This window comes from Protopterus annectens, chromosome 2.part0 (assembly GCF_019279795.1).
Source record: "Protopterus annectens isolate FY-2018-M chromosome 2.part0, PAN1.0, whole genome shotgun sequence".
Taxonomy (NCBI): Eukaryota; Metazoa; Chordata; order Ceratodontiformes; family Protopteridae; genus Protopterus; species Protopterus annectens.
In genome coordinates this window covers 205,134,537-205,157,450 of record NC_056728.1, presented here as the reverse complement: position 1 = coordinate 205,157,450, position 22,914 = coordinate 205,134,537, and the positions used below count along the sequence as shown (strand labels likewise).

At 40.4% G+C, this 22,914-nt stretch overlaps 1 protein-coding gene across 1 annotated transcript in view; it reads right to left on the bottom strand.

Annotated features, from left to right (window-relative positions):
• Positions 1-22,914, bottom strand: part of FN1 (fibronectin 1) — a gene marked incomplete in the record, with an annotated part of 4,425,379 nt that overhangs the window by 876,949 nt on the left and 3,525,516 nt on the right.

Genomic DNA, 22,914 nt, shown 5'->3' with positions numbered 1-22,914 from the left:
TTCTAGGTCCTCCTTATGAGGAATGTTAGTGTATAAAGAAACAACCAGCACCCTTATTACATGAAGAAAAATGTTTTAAGGGGCCAGTTCATCTGACTTTCCAGACTAGTCAGTAATGAGACACTTTTTTTTTTTTTTTTTTTTTTTACATGAAATGCAACTGTTGAGCCAACTTTTCCTGCAGAAACACTACCCTGCAAGTCTCATTCATTCTGTTGCCTCTGAAGTTTACAGAGACAGATGCACTAAATTCAAACCTATTATTAGGTTTGGATTTAACCAGAGACAGAACAATGCTACAGAGGGGCAAGACAGAGCATTAAGTTTCCCTATACCAATCTCTAGGGACATGTGGGGCATACGGGCAGTCATTTCACAAAACTGGAACATTGTCACTAGCTCTGATGATCTCTCAAGTGTTTTGGGTCAGGCACCTCTATTTTCCTACAAAAGGACAGGAACTATTAGAAATTCTGTTGAAAACCTTGACTATGCCTTTTTGCTGAATGCAGTAAAAGACAAAACAGATCCAGCATTGACTGTGGGAAGTGTGTCTGCTGCAAATACATTTTGAAAGGAAACTACCATGTTTTTGCCCACAATAACTACGTTTCTTTCTCACATCATTTTGACTGTACATCCACTAACTTAGTCTATGCAGCAGTCTGCAGTTCCTGCAATTCATTCTACATTGGTAAAACTAGCAGGAAACTTTCAGATCGCATTAAGGAACACTATGGTGCGATCAGAGGACAAGACACCAGGAATGCTTTTGCTAGACATTCTGTTTTATGTGCTATTTTTGACAAATTTCTGTTCTTTGTGTTAGAACAAGTGGACTTATTTTTTGGAGACTATGCTACTTTACTTGAAGTGAGGGAGCTCAAATGGCAGCTCCTACTGGGAGCTGATTACACTCCAGGTTTAAATAACATTAAAATGTGCCTAAGTGGAATTACTGACTTCTCCACTTCTCTTACATTTCCTGGCTACCTTGCATGTTTATTCATGAATCTTATTACCATTCTAGGTGAATGCTACACTGACATTATGTAACAGGGCTGAACAATTGCTACTGGTGGTTAAGAATTTTACTGCCCTTCTCTTACTGTTTATATTTCTTTCCTAATATTGTGGACTCATTTTCTGAAGAAGTTCTTACACAATAAAGAACGAAAGCGTGCTCATATATCAGTTTCGTTTATCTTTGTGGTTTTTGATTTTTTTTATTTTTGCTGCTGAAGTTTTTGTTTGTATATATATATATATATATATATATATATATATATATATATATATATATATGTATATATACACACACACACACATTTATATATATATATATATATATATATATATATATATGCATATACACACACATATATATATGCATATACACATGCACACACACACACACACACACACACACACACACACACATTATATATATATATATATATATATATATATATATATATATATATATATAAACACATTAACACTTGCGAGACATGCACTTATACAGCCAATTTAGAGACAAAACTCTCTCCAAACAAGACTGGAACAGTCAGTCCAGAGGAGAAGGTTAACAGCTCGTAACACTCCACTCACTACTGCTCCAAAACCCACACATGGTAACACCAAGACATATACGGAGGCTCCGATTAAAAATCTAAATCTGCCTAGGCAACAGAGACCTCCAAAGCAGACACACAAGCAACCTCCTCCCACCAAAACACCCCAAACAACACATAGCCCACAAATTCGGTGTGCCATACAACCAGAGCCATAAGGCAAAACAACACAGCCAACACACTAGTGATAGCTGACTCTACAGTCAGGCACACCGATGTCCCACTCACCAGGCTGGACAAAGAGAAGGTCACTGTCAGCTGCTTGTTGGGTGCCAGAATCTGCCGCATAATGCATGCACTCGGGTCACTACAATACAAATATGACTCTGTCATTATCTAGGTTAGTGTAAATGACCTGAGATGTACCTCCCTGGACTACATGAAGAGAGACATGTAAGAGCTCTCCAATATTGTAGCCCAGGCAGATATGACCCCAGCCCTGAGTAGCATCCAGCCTTCACCAAAAATGATACCACAGTACAAGGATAAGATGATCAACTTCAGCAATTGGCTAAACTTCTGGTGTCATTCAAAGGGGATCCATTATCTGTCTGTCTAGCATGACATGCTTGACAGGCCATGATACTTTGCCAGAGATGGCCTGCACCTGTCACCTCTGGAATTCTGGATATTTGGCCAAGGCTCTTGCCACCCCTATAGTGCCTTTTTTAGGCAAGGCTCAAAAAACAAACCTACCACCATAAGAACTACAGGTAACAAAAAACTGAGGGCAATGCTGCTCAATGTTAGGAGTCTAAACTTCAAAATGCAGACACTCGAGACACCCCTCAAAATGGAGAACATCGATATCTGTGCAGTGACTGACACCTGGTTCAAGGCTCCTGAGAGCACCCCAGCACTACCAGGCTATAATTCATACCACACGTTCCGGCCACAAAACATGAAGGGTGGAGGTGTGTCCATATTCATCAAGGATATCCACACCTCCAGACTAGTTGCAAAACACGATGCCTTTGAAATCATCCAAGTGCAACTAACCCTGGGCAAAAATGCATTGCAAACTGTAGCTTGTTATAGATCCCCACCAGGATCCAGGACCCTCACTCTTCGTTCCTGGGGACATTGGAAACAATGAGGGCCCAACCAAATACCATAATAATGGACAATTTCAACTACTCTAACAGTAACTGGGAAAACTACTCTTGTACTAATCCCCTTGCTCAACTATGCCTGGAATTTATAAACTTTAACGCCCTGGATCAACTTGTCAACACCCACACCAGGGGCAACGATATTCTGGACTTGATCATTACCAGCATGGGTGACCGGTGCTCAACACCAGTGACCAACTCCTTGCTTGTTAGATCAGACCATAAACTAATCACCCTAGATATCCACATCCCTACTCCAGCCCCACACAAGAAAACCATTGTAAAAAATTTCTCCAAAGCGAACTTCACGCTACTCAAAACTGAGGTGACTAACTTTGTGACACTCTTGCAGATGGATAACACAGTCAATACAGTCACGACTGCTGGATCCTACACAAATGCACTCTACAAGCACCTGCATGAGTGCATGGATAGTGCTATCCCCAACAAAACCAAAATGCTCCAAAAATAGGAAGCCAATCTGGTGGTCCACTGCCATTAAACTCTACAACAGAAGGAAGAAACTGTTGCAAAAGAGAGTAAAAACAGGTATGAAGGAACTCACTGACAGGCCTCAGTAAGAAACTAAGATCTCTCAAAAAATCCTCCAAAGCAAATTTTGAAATAAAAATTGCCACGGATTCCAAAGACAACCACAAGGCTTTCTGTAGCTATGTCAAAAAACTCCATGGCAACACCCAGATCTGCACTGAGCTACAACAGAATGGCACAAAATATGCAGAGCCAACTGATACTGCCAACATCTTGGCAAATAGGTTCAGTGCAAATTTTACTCCCCCCTTACCCCCCAAAGGGCCTATAACTATACCAGATGGTTGTAGAACCCAGTCAATCACAAAAACGCAGGTAAAAATGGCACACTCTAAAGCCAAAAACACAGCATCTATGGGACCTGACAACATCCCAGGTTGCATCTTACATGAACTCGAAAACAAACTAGCCCCCCACCTAAAATCTATGTTCAATCCCAGCCTCACCACAGGCTATGTACCCATGGAATGGCACACAGCAACGTTTATCCCACTCCACAAAGGAGGAACCACCACAGACCCCGGGAACTATTGACCTTTTAGCTTGACAAGCCTGGTCTGCAAGGCCATGGGGCCTATCATCATGGAACTCAAAGACATTGGTAACCTACAAACTCTGGACACTACCCAATTCAGATTTGTGAAAGGTAGATCATGTCTCCTAAATCTGGTAGACTTCTTTGAAACGGTTACTAAGGCCATAGATGAGGGCAAGGTGGTGCACACAGCCTACCTGGACCTCACTAAAGCCTTTACACTACCCCCAATCAGGAATCATAGATAAACTCAATCAACCTCGACATAAACCCTTACCATCATGAGATGGGCAGCCAACAGGCTCACGGACAGAACCCACACGGTAAGAGTTGCAGACTCCAGATCTGACTCCAAACCAGCAACAAGTGGGGTGCCCCAAGATTCAGTCTTGGGACCCCTCCTGTTCAATATATACTTCTCTGAAGTGCAAGCGAACACTGAGGGTCTATGGCTAACCAAGTTCCAGATGACTGCAAACTGGGTGCCATTATCAATTCCCCAGCCGACACAGACATCCTGCAAAATGTCCTCACTGAGATAGACACCTGGTGTCAGAATCATGGCCTCAAGCTAAATGCCAAAAAGTGCATTGTTATCCCCTTTGGTAAAAACACTGTACCCGTGAATTACCAAACAGGAGGGAATTCACTTAACACAGAAAGTGTGATAAGAGACCCAGGGACCCAAGTGGATAGTAACCTTTCCTTTGATAACCACATTGCCACAATGGTCAGAAAATCTTTCTACATGGCCCAATTAATCACAAAAGGGTTCACATCTAGAATTAAAAGTCATCGTTCCCCTCTACTCATCACTTATTAGACCCTTTATCTAATACAATGCCCCATTTGGGAGGTACCTCACAAGACACCTACAACTACTGGAGAGGCCCCAAAAAAAACCTCACCAAGAGGACTGCTGGCCTCAAACAGTTACCTATGTTGACCGGCTCAAGAAATTCCAACTCTACTCGGTCACATACTGCTTACTCCGAGGAGACCTCTGTCTGACATACAAAGCTATGTCAAACCTGGAATCGATGGACATGCTCCACTTAAAGAAATCCCAATCTCCCTGAGCTATACACTCTAGGGACCTAAACCTCACCACAACAATAAACAGGACATGCTGAAGGGATAGATTCTTGCTCCAGAGACTTCCCATGCTCTGGAACAAAATCCCCATCCACATCAAGCAGAAGTCATCATTAAGAAAAACCTTGATAAGTGGATGGGTGATAGGGAATTCACCCCTGGGATTATGTCTGGGGCTCTGCTCGATAGAGGAGCAGGAATTTAACACTACATAGGTGGTGAAAGCCAATACACTGTTGGCTAGGCTTGCTTTGGCCCTCGAGCCAATAGCCTAGTACCTACCTATAAACATATTAACAAAGCAGTGCCCATCTGCCTGTAATGAGAATGATTTCACTACAAGAAGGATTTTATTTAAATGAATTATACCAGAGATTTACTTATCCTGAGATTTATTCTTCAAAAAGAACTTAGAAGTTGATAACCATACTTGGGATTTTAAGGTTTTACAGACTGCAGCAGGCCAGAATCCCTACCATAGAGGCTGAACAAGTCTTTCCCTTCTTGGTTACTCACCCTCCAGCAACAATGAAGGTGACTATGGGCTTACCAGGCACACAAATGGGAGGCGCACCTTAGACAACTTTTGATAGTGCAACCCAGACTCCCATTTGAATTCAGGATCCATGCCCTCACCCAGCATAGAGGATCTGGAGAAAAGACCGTCACGGCCATGGGACAAAGCAATGCTTCTTGGTTTAAATATCTGCTACCTGCACCTACCATCACCGTAGATATGAACAGGAAAAAAGCACAGTTTTGTACCTACCATAAATGTAGATGTTCGAGTGCTAATACAGCTGCAGTCATAACAGATGGGTTTTCCTGCCATCAGGCGGGTCCTCGGTCGGCTGAATTCCAAAGTCTACGTCCGGCGTCGGTTGTTGTCGCTTCTTACTTGACGTCAGTGCGACAGGGGTATAAAAGAACCAGCCGACACCATTTTCTTCAGTTTTTCTTGCCCCAGATGTCATGTGCCCCCAGAAGGAAGGCAATACATAAATTTATGTAATAATGCAATGCAGTATAATCAAAAAACAGTAGTTGCAAGCAAATACACCATAAAAGAATACCCCAAACAGGTTGTACGAGGAGGTGTTATTAGGCCTGTCCCAGAGGGGAAGGAGGGAAGGAAACCTGGACTGCAGCTGTAGTAGCACTCCAACATCTACATTTATGGTAGGTACAAAACTGTACTATGTTCATCGTGCATACAGCTGCAGTCATAACAGATGGGTAGAATACCAAAGCTAAAATAGGGGTGGTAGGCACTAGGTGGAACTAGGAGGAGCCAGGATGCCCTGCAAAACTGCAGTGGCAAAACCTGCTCTAGATTTGGAGTATAAAGGCAGGTGATAGTGCTTGGAGAAAGTATGCACAGAACTCCAAGTGGCAGCTTACAAAATATCTTTGGTAGGAACCCCCCGGAGGAAAGCTGCAGAGGTAGCTGTGGCCCTTGTGGAGTGAGACCTGATGCCTGCAGGTACAGTTTTACCATGAAGAGAGTAACAAAAGCGTATGCAGTGGGCTATCCATTTTGAGATTGTTTGGAAATAGGCTTCCCTTGAGCCCCTGTGGCATAGGACACAGAGAGTTGCTCTGATTTTCTGAAAGGCTTTGTTCTGTCCAAATAATAACGTAGTTGCCTGTGAATGTCCAAGGAATGTAGTAGTCTCTCCCCTTTGTTTTGAGTATTGGGGTAAAAGGTAGGTAAGTGGATAGCCTGATTCAAGGCTACCCTGGATAATACCTTAGGCATAAAGGAAGGATTGGTTCGTAAGGAAACTGTCCTGATGGAAAATGATGAAAGGCTGCACAGCCATGAGGGCTTGTAGTTCCGAAACCCTGCGAGCTGAGGTGATAGCCAGCAGGAAGGCTGTTTTCCAGGACAAATATTGTAGTTCTGTTGAAGCGGCTGGCTCAAAAGGAGGCAAAGTCAGTTTCTCTAGAATGAAATTGAGATCCCAAGCAGGCACTGGTTGTTTCCTTGGGGGTTTTATATTCTTAGCCCCTCTGAGGACTGTCTTAAGAGGGGGTGAGAGAATAAAGGAGGATCAGTGTTGTATTCTGCAGAAGTGGCTGAGGCATGGATTTTGATGGAAGAGAATGAAAGTCCACTGCTTAGCATCTCAGCTAGGTACTGTAATATTTGAGGTAAATTCAGTATTCCAGGGTTCTGGCCCTTATTCTCATTCCAAGCACAAAACTGTTTCCATTTGGCGGAGTAGGCTTTTCTAGTAGAAGGTCTTCTGGCCTCCAAAATGACATCCTGTACCTCCTTGGAGAGTAGGGTCTGTTGTGATTTTAAGGAATCTTCCATGCGGCTAGATTGAGTGTTTTCAGCTGACTGTGAAGAGTTTTGAAGTTGTGCTGAGTCAGTAGAAGAGGCATAAGAGGTAGGATAGATGGTGGGGAATGAGTCAGGCTCCTCAGGAGTGGGTACCAGTGTTGCCTTGGCCAGTCTGGAGCAATGAGAATCATCTTTGGTCTGTCTGCTCTGGTTTTTAATAGAACTTTGGGCAGCAGAGGAAGAGGTGGAGAGGCATAAACTGTCAATGTTGTCCAACTGAAAGAGTGCGTCCACTTTCCAGGCCTGTGGATGAAATGTCCTTGAGCAGAATTTTGCCAATTGGTCATTTCTGTGGGAGGCAAAGATCTATGCCTGGCCTCCCCCATGCTTGAATTATCTTTGAAAAAACTTGAGGATGCAACTTCCATTCGTGTGGATCTGTCGTATTTCTGCTTAGGTTGTCTGCCAGCATGTTTTCCTTGCCTGGCAGGAACTGCGCTTGAAGCTCGATTTGCAATTCTAGAGCCATGTTCCAAAGAGACGTGGCTAGCCTGCATAGGGGGTATGAATGGGTTCCTCCCTGTTTATGTACCACATTACTGTGGTGTTGTCTGTCCTTATCAATAGCTGGCCTGGATGCAGCAGGTCTTTGAAAGCTATAATAGCATTTATCACTGCTAGCATTTCCTTTTGATTGATGTGTAGGTGCTTTTTCTTTTGGGACCATCTGCCCTGAATGCACCGATCTGTCATGTGCGCCCCCCAGGCGTAATCCGAGGCATCTGTTGTGATGATTTGACTTGCTTGAGGCTTGCAGAATGGGAGACCTGTGTTTCTCTGGCATGCTTGAGCACACCACAGAAATTCCTTTTGAAGATATGGAATTAGTGGTATTATTGTTTCTAAGCTGTGGCTGTGCTGAGACCATAGGTTTTTCAGGTACCATTGAAGTTTCCTCATATGCAGCTTTGCACATGGGATTAGTAGGATGCAAGATGCCATGAATCCCAGAGCCTGCAGGATTTTCCTTGCAGTCAGCCTGGTGAAAGTTGCCAGTTTTCTGAAGTATTGAGTTAGTTGCCCTTGTTTCTCTGTTGTGAGGTAGGCCATCTGGGTGTTTGTATCCAAGCTGGCACCCAGGAAAATTATTGTTTGAGAGGGTATTAGCCTTGATTTCTTTTTGTTGACTGTGTATCCCAGGGAATTCAACAACCTTATTACAAAAGCCAGATGTTTCAGAAGTATGTGCTTGCTGTCCGCTTGGATCAGGCAGTCGTCCAAATATGGGTATATTTGTATCCCTTGCAGTCTGCAGTAGGCAATTGCTGATGCCAGGCATTTCGTGAACACTCTAGGCGAAGTAGGTAAGCCAAAGGGCAATGCAGAGAATTGATAATGTGTTGAACCTGCAAGAAATCTGAGGTATCTTCTGCAATCTTGTCTGATTGGGACATGCAGGTATGCCTCCTTGAGGTCCAATGTTACCAGCCAAGACTCCTTGCCCAGCATGGGAAGAAGCTGCTGTAATGTGAGCATCTTGAATTTTGGCACGAGTAAAAATGTGTTTAGGATGGATAGGACCAAAATAGGTCTCCAATCTTTGCCCTTCCTTGGTACCAGAAATAGTCTGGAATAAAAACCTTGACCCTGTTCTTGTGTAGATACCTCTTGAATAGCTTTCATGTCCATGAGATCTGAAATTTGTTTTTGTGCCTCTGCCCTTTGATTGTGTGGCAGGATTGGCATGCCTCTCATTTTTAGAAGGGTGTGAAAGTGGAATCTGTAGCCTCTGTCTATAATGTCCAGGATCCATTTGTCTTTTGTGACAATATGCCAATTTTTTGAAAATAATGCCAGTTTTCCGCCTAAAGGTGCTGCCATTTGAGCCTTGCTTGGCACGCAAAGGGGAAAGTCATTGGTTCTGCTTTCTGAAATGGCTGTAAACTATCCTCACCACCTCTTTGGGTAGGTGCTTGCCACTGTCTGCCTCTAAACGATCCTTGAGATTGCCCTCTACCCCTCGGGCACCTGTATCTACATCTTTGGGTTCTGTCCGTGGCTGGAAAGGACCAATTTTTTCAAGGCCAATTTCTACTGAAACGTGGAGGTTGTACCTGTAGGAAATCTTTCATTGTTTGCATTGATTTTGCCTTTTTCTCCATTTTCTTTAATACCTCCCCAGCTTTAACACCAAACAATACATCTTTTTGCAGAGGTGCATCCAGTAATTTAGCTTTGACATGATCTGGTAAGGTTTACTCTGAGCCAAGCATGTCTACGTATGACTGATCCTGTAACAGCAGCTCTACATGAGGCCTCTAAAGCATCAAAACCACATTGCAAGGTACGGTTACCTACTTGTTCTGCACTATGCATCAAATCCTGCAACTCCTTCAAATCTGGTTGTTCAGGCTGTGACATTTTGCTTCTCAACTTTGATAACAGAAACTGTTGGTACTTTAACATATGGAACTGGCAGTTTAATGCCCTCATGGATAAGGTGGCCAAGGTCTATACCTTTTCCCCCCCACCTTTCTAAAGCTCTGGAATCCCTCTCTGAAGGTAATGGATTTTTAGCAGTGGAGGCCTTAATTCCCTTGGGGCCCTGTGAGATAGTTTCTGGGTCAGCCGCATGGCTTTTGTATAGGAATTGGTGTGAGTCAGGAACCCGGTAATAGCTGTCAGGCTTGACTGGGGCTGGAGGTAAAGAGTGTGGGTTGAGGCAGGACTCCGAATACACATCATCAAGGATATCTAAGACAGGAGGAATAGCCAAGAGGCCTGTGCTGAGGGAGCAAGAGAAAATCCCCAAACCTTTTACTTGGAGTCTGAGTACTCTTGGCCTTCCCAATGGAAGTGTTCCCTCAAGGTATGCAAGGTTTCCCCAAAAGAGTAATCCTCGGGGGGGGGGGACAGAAGGAATGGACTCCTCTGCATCAGAATCTTTAAAATGGGAGTATGAATGTTCCTGGTCATCAGAATGTTCTGAAATAATGGAAGCCTGGTCAGAGGAGGGGGATTCTTCCTCCACTCTGGGCCTTTTTTTCCGGGATGGGGTTGAGAACCCCTGATAAGTGTAATCAAGTCCTCAGCCATTTTGAGCATCTGCTTTTTAGGCATGGGGCCTTGAGAAGGGCCCTGTGGGGTTTGTTTTTTAGAATGCATGGCTGTCTTGGACTTCGTGAAAGCCTTGATGGAAAAAGAAGAGGAAGGCCTGAAGACACCTTGAGAGGAGGCAGACCTGTCTAAACTCTGAGTTTCACCGCCAAGAGTGGCTTCGGTATCTGTAGTCGGGGTGTGGGCCGAACAGCCTGCGACCTCGGGTACAGAAGACACCGCCAATGAAGTGTCGTCGGTAGTCAGGGGCTACATAGGCGCCTCGCTGAGAACCGGACCACCCGTAGTCGACTTTGGCTTGGTGTCGGTAGAGGCCGCGGACCTCATGTGTCGGTCCTTATCTTTGCGTCTTTTAGTCAAAACTGGAGTCGGAGTATCCAATGACATTATGTAGTGAAGTTTTTTGCCAAAAAAGTGCTGGGCGAACTCCACCCGACACTTAATGGTGCAATTGTTGAATGTAGCACAAAAACGACAGGCCGAGACGTCGTGGTCTGGGCCTAAGCAAGGAATGCAGAGGGAATGAAAATCCTTATGCGGTATTTGCTTCCCACATGAAATACAATTATTAACTTTGTCTGACATCGGTCTGATGCAAGAAAAGTTTCCCCAACGGGGTACTTAGCTTTCAAGAAGACTTCGGTTGCAGATATTCGTAATCCCAGGAGCTGGCCGACCGGCACTTGCGAACTGCTTCTGCTTCGGGCACCGTGCGGCACGAAAGACTGAAGAAAATGGCGTTGGCTGGTTTTTTTATACCCCTGTCGCACTGACATCAGGGAAGAAGTGACGACAACCGACGCCGGACTTCGACTTTGGAATTCGGCCAACCGAGGACCTGCCTAACGGCAGGAAAACCCATCTGTTATGACCGCAGCTGTATGCACGATGAACATCAACACAGGCAATGACAATGGCTATGAAACACTGGAAAGAACCCATAAGAAAATGAGGAAACTACAAAGAATGGGAAGAGCCTCAACAAAAGACCAATACCCTGGGGCTTACAAATTACAAAAAAAGCCTACCTTGAAAAACATGAAAAGTGGCCTAATAACAGAAAGTAACACAAACCTGAAAGAAACAGGACTCAAACTTATAAAAATTCTTTCAAAAACACAAGGCACAACAAAACAAAACCCAAACAGAACAACTTGGAAGAAAATGATTATTTAAACTTAAGGAAATATACAAAAATGTCAACTTCTTAAAGAAATTAAAAAAGGAGAAGTCTTTGGAAAATCACAAGGGACCTTTAGATGAACAGCATACAGATGAGCAAGAAAAAGCATACACCCAAGACACCTCAGATATACCTTCTAAAAAAGACCAAATAAGCTGACCGCATCAGAGAAGGAACTCTCAACCACATAAAAATACTTCCAACATAAAACCTAAGACAAGTTCACGACAACAACCAGGATTTTTCCAATTCCCAGATGACATCAGAGCTGGAATCACAACAAACAGAAGACAACACAGCACAAGCCTCATGGACACAGGAAAACAGAAGAATCAATTCAACAGACTGGCATCCATCCCATTACACACACAACCCCGGAGACACACCCCACAACAGATGTCTCATGCACACCACTCCCAGGACTGCTGCAAACTACAATTGGGACATATTGCCACAAGACAACTATTAAAGGAATACAATCTGGCAAGAAAAAAGGGACCTCAAACACCTAAAGCCCCCCCACCCCAAAAAGGAGACAACCAGCATACCAGGGAGGAGGAAATAGGAAGCCAAACAATACCTGAGAGGTCTCACCATCATGCCTCACCAAAGGAGTGGCATAGTAAAGTATAATCATAGACCTCAAACTTTTTATTAGGAAACTCAACTACAAGATCTTTTTCCACCACAAAAAAACAGGACGGCAACACAACTGTATCCACAGTCAAAATATGCAAATGGAAAAGACACAACTTCTGCACCCCAACCATACCCCATCATCAGCACATTTGAAGACAAATGCTAAGCAGATGTTTGAAAAATCCACAGCAAACCCGCAGAAGAAGTTTAACAACCTTACCAATAATTAAGTCTAAGATGCTAATGGATCTCAGCAAGGAAAAATCTAGGAGAATAATGAAAGAGGAAAAGGTATTTTCATCACTGACGTCTCCAGGTACAGTAACAAAATCATTAAGCATGCTGAATAATCCAAACTTATACAAAAAGACAGATATATGCAAAATTATGACAGTCTACAAGACAATTGTTCTGGAGGTCACCAACCTGAGTGAAGAAGGCCTGATAAGCAACAACCTTCACGATTTCCTAAAAGTAACACATCTAAAACTCTGAAATTTCTTCAGGATTCCTAAACCTCACAAGAATACAGAAGTACCATCTTACAGACTTGTGGTGGCTACTGGGGAATCCATAACCTAACCTATCTCCAGATATCTAGAAGTGCAAATCAAACTGCTTGCAGACAGCAGTAAGTCATTCATCCTGGACTCCAGCAATTTCCTCCAAAAGACCAATGACATCTCCCTGAATGAGAACTCCTTATTACTCAACATCAACATTGACACACTTTATACTGTACTGTCCCAGGACTAATGCATCACAGCAGTCAAACAAGCCTACAACAAGGAATGGGAAGCATTACCAGGAGAGACAGAGACCACTGGCAGACTCCTAAAACTTATTCGCTGCAACAATTACTTTCAGTTTTAAGGACATTACTTAAAACAACCCATGGGAACCATAGCCTAGCAAACAACAATAAGCAAATGGAGGAAGACTATTTACAACTCCTCCCTTTTACTCCCATATGGGCTGCTAAGACTTAAAGAAGACATTTTTAGTACACGGAACTGTAGTCCAGAAAACCTAGAGCAATTCTTGAACTACATCAGCAATTCCAAGAATTTTCTCAGATTTACGAAAAATTACACTTATGATTCTGTAAACTTTCTATTTCTCAAAATCAGAAAACACCTGGACACAGGTCAGCTCACCAATAACCTATACCAGAAACTAATCAGTGTGAATCTGTTGTTACATAACAGCAGCATGCGACTCTGCATCAGCCTGCTTTCATAGCTCTGTATCAGCAAAAGAAAGGCATAATAAAGAGTGCCCCACTGCTTACTATCCTGTCACCTAAGAAACCCTCTACTTACAGCCCTTTCTGTTGTTCAATCTAGCCAGTATTTTTCTCATGCTACAATACTAGAACGTGCCAAGGTTGTGTGTATACTTACTGTAACTAGATCAGGGTACTCGGGAAATGGTTGTTCAGGGCTTTCTACTGAAGGACGATGACAATTCTCACACCGCCAACCCTAAAAAGTAAAACAAATAGATTATCAATACAGCAAATACTGCAAAAGTATAACCACTAAGCAATAAAATAAAATGGCAAACTTAGCTGAGGCTCTTCCTAGAAATAAATACATTTTAACAGTTCCATTTCTCCCTAACAGACTAAAGGTGCTCGAACTTCAGACTGCCACAAACTGACCATTCCCGTGACAACAATGCAAAGAATCTGCCACAGTATAGGAGGTAAAGCAAGTTGTCTGAGACAAGAGCAAACACAAACCAAACTGAAGCAATGGCTGCTGGATTAAACAGGGAAGCATGTCTCAAGAAGTTAGAGCACAGCTAATGTGCAAGAGAGCTAGATGAGTGTCGGGGGATAGGGATTAAAGTGTGTGATACAAAGAAAATGGTCTTTAGGAAGTATGATGATGAAAGAGAAAGTCACTTTCCAGTCTTCCACCTGGGAGAACAATGACACAACCTCAAATAGCAAAGTGGGAATTGGAAAAAGAATACCTGAATGGACAGAATTCATTAATCCCTTGTAAATGGGGCATGCCCTAAGGCTCTGTTGAAAAAGCTATCCAAGACACTTTACTAAAGGCAATCAAGTACTTTACATGTGGCAGGTGAAAATTTGTGCTATTCAGTGAACTGACTGCAGAAAGTAGGAGGGATTATAGCTAAAAAAAAAAAAAAAAATTCACTCAAGCCCAAACAGCATAATGTTGTTGTTAGTGAATGAATGACATGAATACATTGCACAAAAACTTCTATCAATGGACTAATTAACTAGTTACTTGAGGACTACAAACTGGGACAAGAATCAAAACCTGTTTTGACACTCAAACTCTCCACAAAAGACTGGAATAAATGCAGACATTGTTTTAATCGTGGGCTTACCTTAAATGCCAAGAAATACAATACACTTCTCTGTTAAATTTAGTTTAATTTGTAATACTCTTTTTAAATATCATAGAGTTAACCTTTGTTGATAACAGACTTTGAAAACCTCCTTGTAGTGCTTGGAAAATCCTCCTACATTACACAACTCAACCTTCTATGCATCTCAACTACAAAGTTAACAGACCAACTTCGCTTCTCATTTAGTAAGCTCATCACTAAATACAATGCCTCCCTCTACCAAGTACCTCACCAAGCACCTAAACCAACTCAAGAAACCAATACTCTCAGATGTACTTCAAGTCTCAGTCCTGTTACTTGGATGGACTAAAAGTCTTGCTTCTTTACTTACTGTCACACACATTCTGATCTCTGTCTAATCATCTAAGCTATGAACAGCCCAGCACTCTAAAATCCTTCACCTAAACAGACCACTGGTAAACCAAACGCCCTCTTTACCACCAGATCAAAGACAGCCAGTGTAACATTTACCCAAACTCAAAGGTACTCCCCATTTCTGGAATACACAGTACTGGGTGATGAAGCAGAGCTTCTTGATGACCTGCTTAGTTGTAAGCGTAATAAGAACATATGGATCCCTTATGCCTGAGGCATATGCTAATGTTTCAAAATTGCAAAAGCTGTCCAGGAGAGAGAATGCTCAGGAAACTGCCTTATGCTTTACAGAACCTTCATGGGCAAAACAGTATATTCCCAGCCTAATACAGATCAAGGCCTTCCTAAGGACATAAAACATACTATTCAATTACCATCCATCTGAACACCTTACTGTTTTTGCTGATATATATACTCACACCCATTCCCAAACCTTAAAAATGATCTGAGACTTCAGGGCCCTCCATATAAATAAGCTGCACCTCTATATCTTTAAGTATATCTCATCAGAAACTGGGCACATTGCCACACTCCCTTTAAGCCCGGTCAGCAAGTGCTTTGTGCATAGACACTTCTTCAACCTGCCAGTGATACATGACTGAAGTTACTGCCAAGCATCTAACTGACTGACATACATTTTGGTAAAAGTCCTACACCACCAATACTGGAGGGTCACTACACTGATTAGAATTTACAACACCCATTCCCTGATAACCAACCTCTCTCAAACTAATCAGAAGGAGATAATCCATGTTCTCTAATCCCCTGGTAGTAGCTTATGCATAGTGACCAGTCTGAAAATCCAATACATCAATGTTCTACTGTATTCTCTATAGAGTTGAAAACATTCACACAATGCCAATGAGTTGTACAAAAATCAACCCTCCCTCAAATTATGCTTGCCCTACAAAGTGATAAATACCCACTACAATCCTTCCCGTTAAGCAGAATCCTTACTGCAGATGATACAAGTAATGATCCTCTGAAGTATACTCGGTGCTTCCAAAGATGAGATGCTCCACATATTGCAGAATACTTGTGCTTTTCTGTAAAAAATTTACTTTAAACAAAATTTACTTTAAACAAAAACACACTCACTCACTCCAGTTCTTCATGCACTGGAAAGTGTAGAATTCATGGGTTCAGCTGTCAAGCCTATGACCTACTTGGCTTTCAAGAAGCTTGATGCTATAACTGTGCTAATATTTTCTACTTTAAAGTTGTTTGTATGTGTGTATGTATGTGTATGTATGTGTATGTATGTGTATGTATGTGTATGTATGTGTATGTATGTATCTATATCTATCTATATCTATATCTATATCTATATATCTATATATCTATATATATATCTATATATCTATATATATATCTATATATATATATATATATATATATATATAGATATATATATACACACACACACACACACATACACGTGTGTGTGCTTTCTTTCTGGAGTCTGAATGTAGTCCTTGTGTTTGCATGGGTCTTCTCCAGGTGTTCCAGTTTCCTCCCACATTCCAAAGACATGCAGAAGGTGGATTAGATCCTAAAGTGACCACAGGTGTGAGGTATGCATCACCATGCATATGGTGTACAAGATCAACCGCATCAGGGCTATCCACCCAGTGGTATACACACTGACTTTACATGATTCACTACTGATGTAACACAAATGACCCCATGTGCAAAAAAATGGGGAAAAAGAGACCATGGATGTGTGTGTGTGTGTGCGTTGTATACACACACAAACATACACATTATATATACACACAACACATATGTATGAGTGTTTGTTTATACATATATATATATATATATATATATATATCTATATCTCTCTCTCTATATACATATATATATATATATATATATATATATATATATATATATATTTATTTCATATACATATATATTCATCCTCATCCCCTTTTCCCATTTGCACATGGGGTCAGGGTGTCACATCCACAGTGACAAAATCTCGAGCCAAGGTTTACAATGCTGGGTGGCTAGCCTTGCTGCAGTAGTTCATTCACACCACTCACTCACTCACACACTCCCAATTATGGCCAATTTAAAGTCCCCAGTCCACCTACTGTATATCTTTGGAATGTGAGAGGAAACTGGATCACAGACAGGAAACTTGAGTGCCACGAGGACATGCAGACTCCACACAGAAGGCACCCCAGCCAAGAATCGAACTGGAGAACCTCTTGCTGTGAGATGACAACACTAATTGCTGCATCTCCACGGCCATCCATATTAACATTATATATATATATATATATATATATATATATATATATATATATATATATATATATATATATATATACACATACATATACATATATACATATATATATGTGTGTGTGTGTGTGTGTGTGTAAGAATGGTACTATACCAGTTGAGAGTACAAGGATAGAGTCAGTGTTGTGCATGTTTTGTTATCTGTCATCCGTGTCCTTTTGTCTTGTATAGTGGTACTGTTAGGGAAAGAGTTTTAGTAATGTGTAGGGTTATAGTTACCACACGAGTAAGTTGGCCCAGGGGTGCAATAGACTCCTGCCCATCTTAATTATGTGTGCTAAGCCTAACACTGCCCCTAACCTACACATTACTTTACCAGAAATCTTCTCCTTAACTGTACCGTGACCAACACCACACCTGATCTCAGTTTTGTAGTTGTGGTTTACCGATATGGGGCTTTTTCAGTGGGACAAAGTATTTCAATGCTTTGTGACTCACTCTTACAGTATTGAATCTCAAAAGTAGATAACAGATTAAATCTTCCCCTGAATAAGATGAGGCAACCTTTTAATATGTCAGTATTTCTTTACAGTTTTCTAGCCACCACTAAATGCAATAATAATACATTGGCTGGCTAAAAGAACATCAGCCAAAACAGGTTATCAGCATTTAGTGCTTGCATAAAATTCTTCGATCAAAAAGGATACTTACAATATAAATTATCAAATTCACTGAAATTAATTCCTCTAAAAAGGCAGATGTAAACCACTTATGACAAGCAGCTCTCAAAGTACAAAATCAGTATATTACTAGGATAAACTTAACATCAGGAAGCTAAAAGTCAAGCAGAATGGAATGAAAGGTCACATTTAGCTGTATCACAATAAATATTCTGTATCACAATGTGTTAATTTTCTTTACAAGATATTTCTATATTTATCTTTTCATATGTTTATAGTATATATAAAGCATAGATAATAAATAACAATGTATGTAAAGCACAAAAACATATGCATTGCTTTTAAATGCTGTTTAAATACGAGAAATAGAAACGCATGTTGCCTCTAAGTGCTGCCGCAGATAGAACAGTTTACTGCAGACTTACTGATTTGATTATATTAAGCTCTACATCAGCTGCTGTCTTACTGCTGTTTATATTACCAGTTAATTCTCACTAATTCTTGGCTAAATTTCAGCACAGCTAGACTGATATCAAATGTAGTAATAATGACCTAATCTTCTCTCATCAAATACCATAGTACAGTTGAACGAGTAACAGTGCTTACAGCAGGAATAGCTTGTTTGAAAAAAGTAATTCAGGCAACATTTCTAAACCTAGTTCTGAAAAACAGCAACCTTTAAAGGATGAAAGCTAAATTCTACTTTTTCCACTAGAGGCAGGAGTATTCTCTGAAACTGTATAAATGATGAGACTGACAAAGATTACAGCTGAATGCATCACCTAATAAACTGTACTGACCCAACTGTACTGCTTTACTTCCTTGTTGCTTTAACTACATGTCTCTCCCTTAAACATAGATTAAATCCAGTTTCACACTAATGGATCAGTGCTTTGCGATTTACTCTTTGTTCTGCCATTTGCAATTCTTTCTTTTCACTTTTCTACATTTCACGAAACTTACATCTACATAACACTCAAACCTATAAGGTAGAACCCATTTCACTGACAACTCATAACAGTGAAAGTGCAGAACTATAAAGAGTTGAGAAGAATATATGAAATGGTGTAATTTCTTATCTTGGGCGTTATTAGGGAACTGAGTCTAGCACATTATGTGTGAACTGCAACGGTCAGCAACATGTTGTACTCTCAGATCTATAGATATCAATATTTCTTAAGGACTGATTCACTGGGTGTGGTGTTTTTTTCTCCACGGTTATGTGAGCATGGAGTCATTATATTACAAGTAAAGGGAGTTTGGGGGAAAAGCCTCATATATCCGGGGGGGTGCATAGGGCTTTGCCCCCTGCAAAAACAAAATTTTAGGATATATTTCTTGTGGAGAACGTTTTCAGTGTTATGAGCTTAGTGACATGGGTTCGACCTTACAAGTTTAAGTGTTGAGTTTTTAGTGTTATAACAGATCCATATTATACAATATATTATAGATACACACACACACACACGCATATATATATGCCGACTATATATAAAAGCAGACTGTTCTGGCTTAATAAAGCCTTTTTTCCAAAACGGCTGTTTATTTTCTTCATGTTTTGAGTGCTGGACTTTTTTGGAAGTTGTATTTGGTTGTCTCGAGCACCTTGGGGATACGTGCACGGATTTTTTGGCGTCTTCATATATATATATATATATATATATATATATATATATATATATATATATATATATATATACACACACACACACACACACATCTGTATATATATAGTGGACTAGGTCCTGATCCAGTCTGCTTTTGTAGCAGAAGGCAATGCAACTGAAAACCTATTTAAAAGTTTGTTAGTTGGGCTCCCTTCCTTGTTTTTTTAACAGCCACAAACAGCTAAATAGATTCTTTTGTGCATTTCTGTCTTATCCAAGTAGAACCTGAGCTGTCTTTGCAAATCCAGCGTGCGGTGTTCTCTCCTTTGTTTTGAGGGAAGGGGAAGAAGTGTTTCAAATGGATGTTTTAGTAAACGCCAATATGTAGAGAAACCTTGTCTAAATTAACAATGAGAAAAGGTACCAGTCAATGTTTTATAGCTTCAGAGACTCTCCTAGTAGAAAGTGAGTGTTAGCAGTCTTCCAAGTGGGGAGATTTTTAATCTGTGTAGGTTGTGGGCTCAAAAGTGGTAAGGTTAGTTTCTGCAGGATAAATTTTAGGTACCAAGCAGGTACAGGAGTCGTCCTTGGTGGCCTTGAACAATAAACTTTAGAAACTGTTCCCCAGTATGATGAAAAAAAGATTGGGTGGTATACTGACAGGCATTGCAGAGGGAAAGAACTTTATGGAGGCATAGCATAGGCCAGACATCTACAGCTGTCATCTCAAACACTAAGGCAGTCTCGCTTGCAACAGCTGCCACCTTTTGCTAACTTACCAGAGAAAGAATCTTAGCAATTTGAAATATTCTGGTTCTTAACCTTATAGCTTCTCTCTCATCACTTTTTCCAATCTTTTGGGTTTCTAAAGCCATGATGCTAACGAACCCCATTCCTAAGTCAAAGTACGATTAAAGTTCATGAAATTAGTACTGTTTTAATCTTTAATGTCAGCCAGAAGTGCTCTTCGCAGCACACAATGTGCCCAGTAATGACTACTTCGGCAATTTCTAATGAGGTACATATGTACTGGCAACATATCTCTAAATACAAGTACAGATTATTTTTTAAAAGACCTGTTGCTCCTATTACTAGTGAAACTGTCCGGGTATCTTTCTTCTACATAGCTGTCATTTCTGCATGCAAATCCTAATATTTTATGACTCTCTCTCTCTCCATACGCAAGACACTGTAGAAAATGGGTGTAGTGATTTCAATGAACAATGTTAGTTTTGTCTTATTTTCATGGCCCACTACATCTGGTTTTCTCTCACCTGCCTTTTGTACTGTTGGTAATGGGTAATCCCATGTGATGCACACTTCATTTTCTATAATGCTTTGTGTCACATTTTCTATAATGCTTTGCGTCACGTTTCAAGTGTTTTTCAGCCACATCAATACCATAATGTTTGCGCAATCCCCAGTGGAAAAGTCTTGCCACATTATTTTGCCTTTCAGTATACAGTCCTTCTGCCATTAGTAAGTCACAACAATCAACAAGCTGAGCGACTGTTTCCAATTATGTTTTACAAAACCTGCGCAGGCTCCCGTTGCCCATCAGTTTAGATATGCATTACATATGTCATATTATTTGCAAGAAAGAGGATATCATAACAAGCAATAAGCAACTCTCCCAATCTTAGGCAGTAAACTTAACTTCACCTACAAAAAACAATGCCAATAAAAAATAACTATGAAAGAAATTACTCTCTTTTTGAATATTTTTGAGCCTTAAGGCATGTTTAAGTGCGGGGATTGTGTGGCTTATAAATTAATTTAAAAATTACGTGGTTAACCATTGCAACTTCCAAGGGTTTTTTTTTTTTTTTTTTTTTTACAAGTACTTTGATCGTCAGAGTTCCAATGTTGTGTATGCAACAAATGGTAAAACCTCCGGCTCCTTTCACACAGAAAAAAAACAGGAAATTCATTGACCACATCAAGGGACACAACGTGGCGATCACACAAAGACTGAAGCAATGTCTTAGGGAAAAACAGTACATCTTGTCTGGGTTTTAAAAGCTTTTATTTTCCTGTACAGGCACAAATTGATTTACTTGTTGGAGATGTTGACTCGTAGCTAGATATTCGGGAACTAAAGTGCCAGCATCCTTTAAATGCAGAAGCTACCCTGGCATTAACAAAATTTAAAATATTAGGTGTCCATTAATTTCGTACAATTAACCCCACACTCTACTCTTACATTTTACTTTCTACTAGTTATTGTATAGATCTTTTTGTTCAACTGTTATTTACCATTATAAATACTACATATTAGTTTTCTTTTTACACAGTAACATACTACTATTAAAGGACGAAAGCACTCAAAAAAAGATTCGAGTCCATGCAGGTCATCCCTTTAGTTTAGGAACTTTTTGTTTAGTAAGTTTGCGTTTCTTCTTTTAATTTTTATTTCATACATACGTCTCTCTCTCTCTCTGTGAGTGTGTGTGTGTGTGTATGTGTATATATATATATATATATATATATATATATACACACACACACATATATTATATATAGTTATACACACACACATATATACATATATACACATACATGTACATATAAACATACACTTAAACATATATAAACATATACATATATAAATACACATATATAAATATATATATATATATATATATCTATATACACACATATATACATATATTATATATATATATAGTTATACACATACAAATATATATACATGTATAAATAAACATACATATATACATATATAAATACATATATACACACATATATATATACATATATACACACACATATGCATATATATATATATATATATATATATATATATATATATATATACATATATATATATACATATATATATATATATATATATATATATATACACACACACACACACACATATACATATATAGGTTCATAGGTTCATACTAGGCTATCTGCCCTAGGGCATTTATAAGCCTAGCCAGAGTGTGTGTGGCTTTCACCACCCCTTAGGATGAGAATACTATACCCATTAGTTTGCTGTGCCTCTGTCCAGCAGTGACACAGAGATGATTCCCGGGGTAAACCTACAATCTCCCATCCACTCGTCAAGATTTCTCTTGAACAGAGACAGTGAGGGGCTCTGCCTCACATGGACTGGGATTCTGTTCCATAGTGTAGGGAGTCTCTCGGTGATGAATCTGTCTCTCCAGCACATCCTATTTATATCCGTGTTGAGGTTTAAGTCTCTTGCTCTCGTGGCTCTGGTGGATTTGGATTTTTTGAGGTGGAGCATGTCCATTAATTCCGGGTTGGACATAGCCTTGTATATCAGGCACAGTTCACCTCTGAGCAGACGGTATGCAACTGAATAGAGCTGGAGTTTCTTCAGTCGGGCAGCGTATGACATATGTTTGAGCCCCTTTATTCTTTTGGTTAGGAACTTTTGGGGTCTTTCCAACTGCTGCAGGTG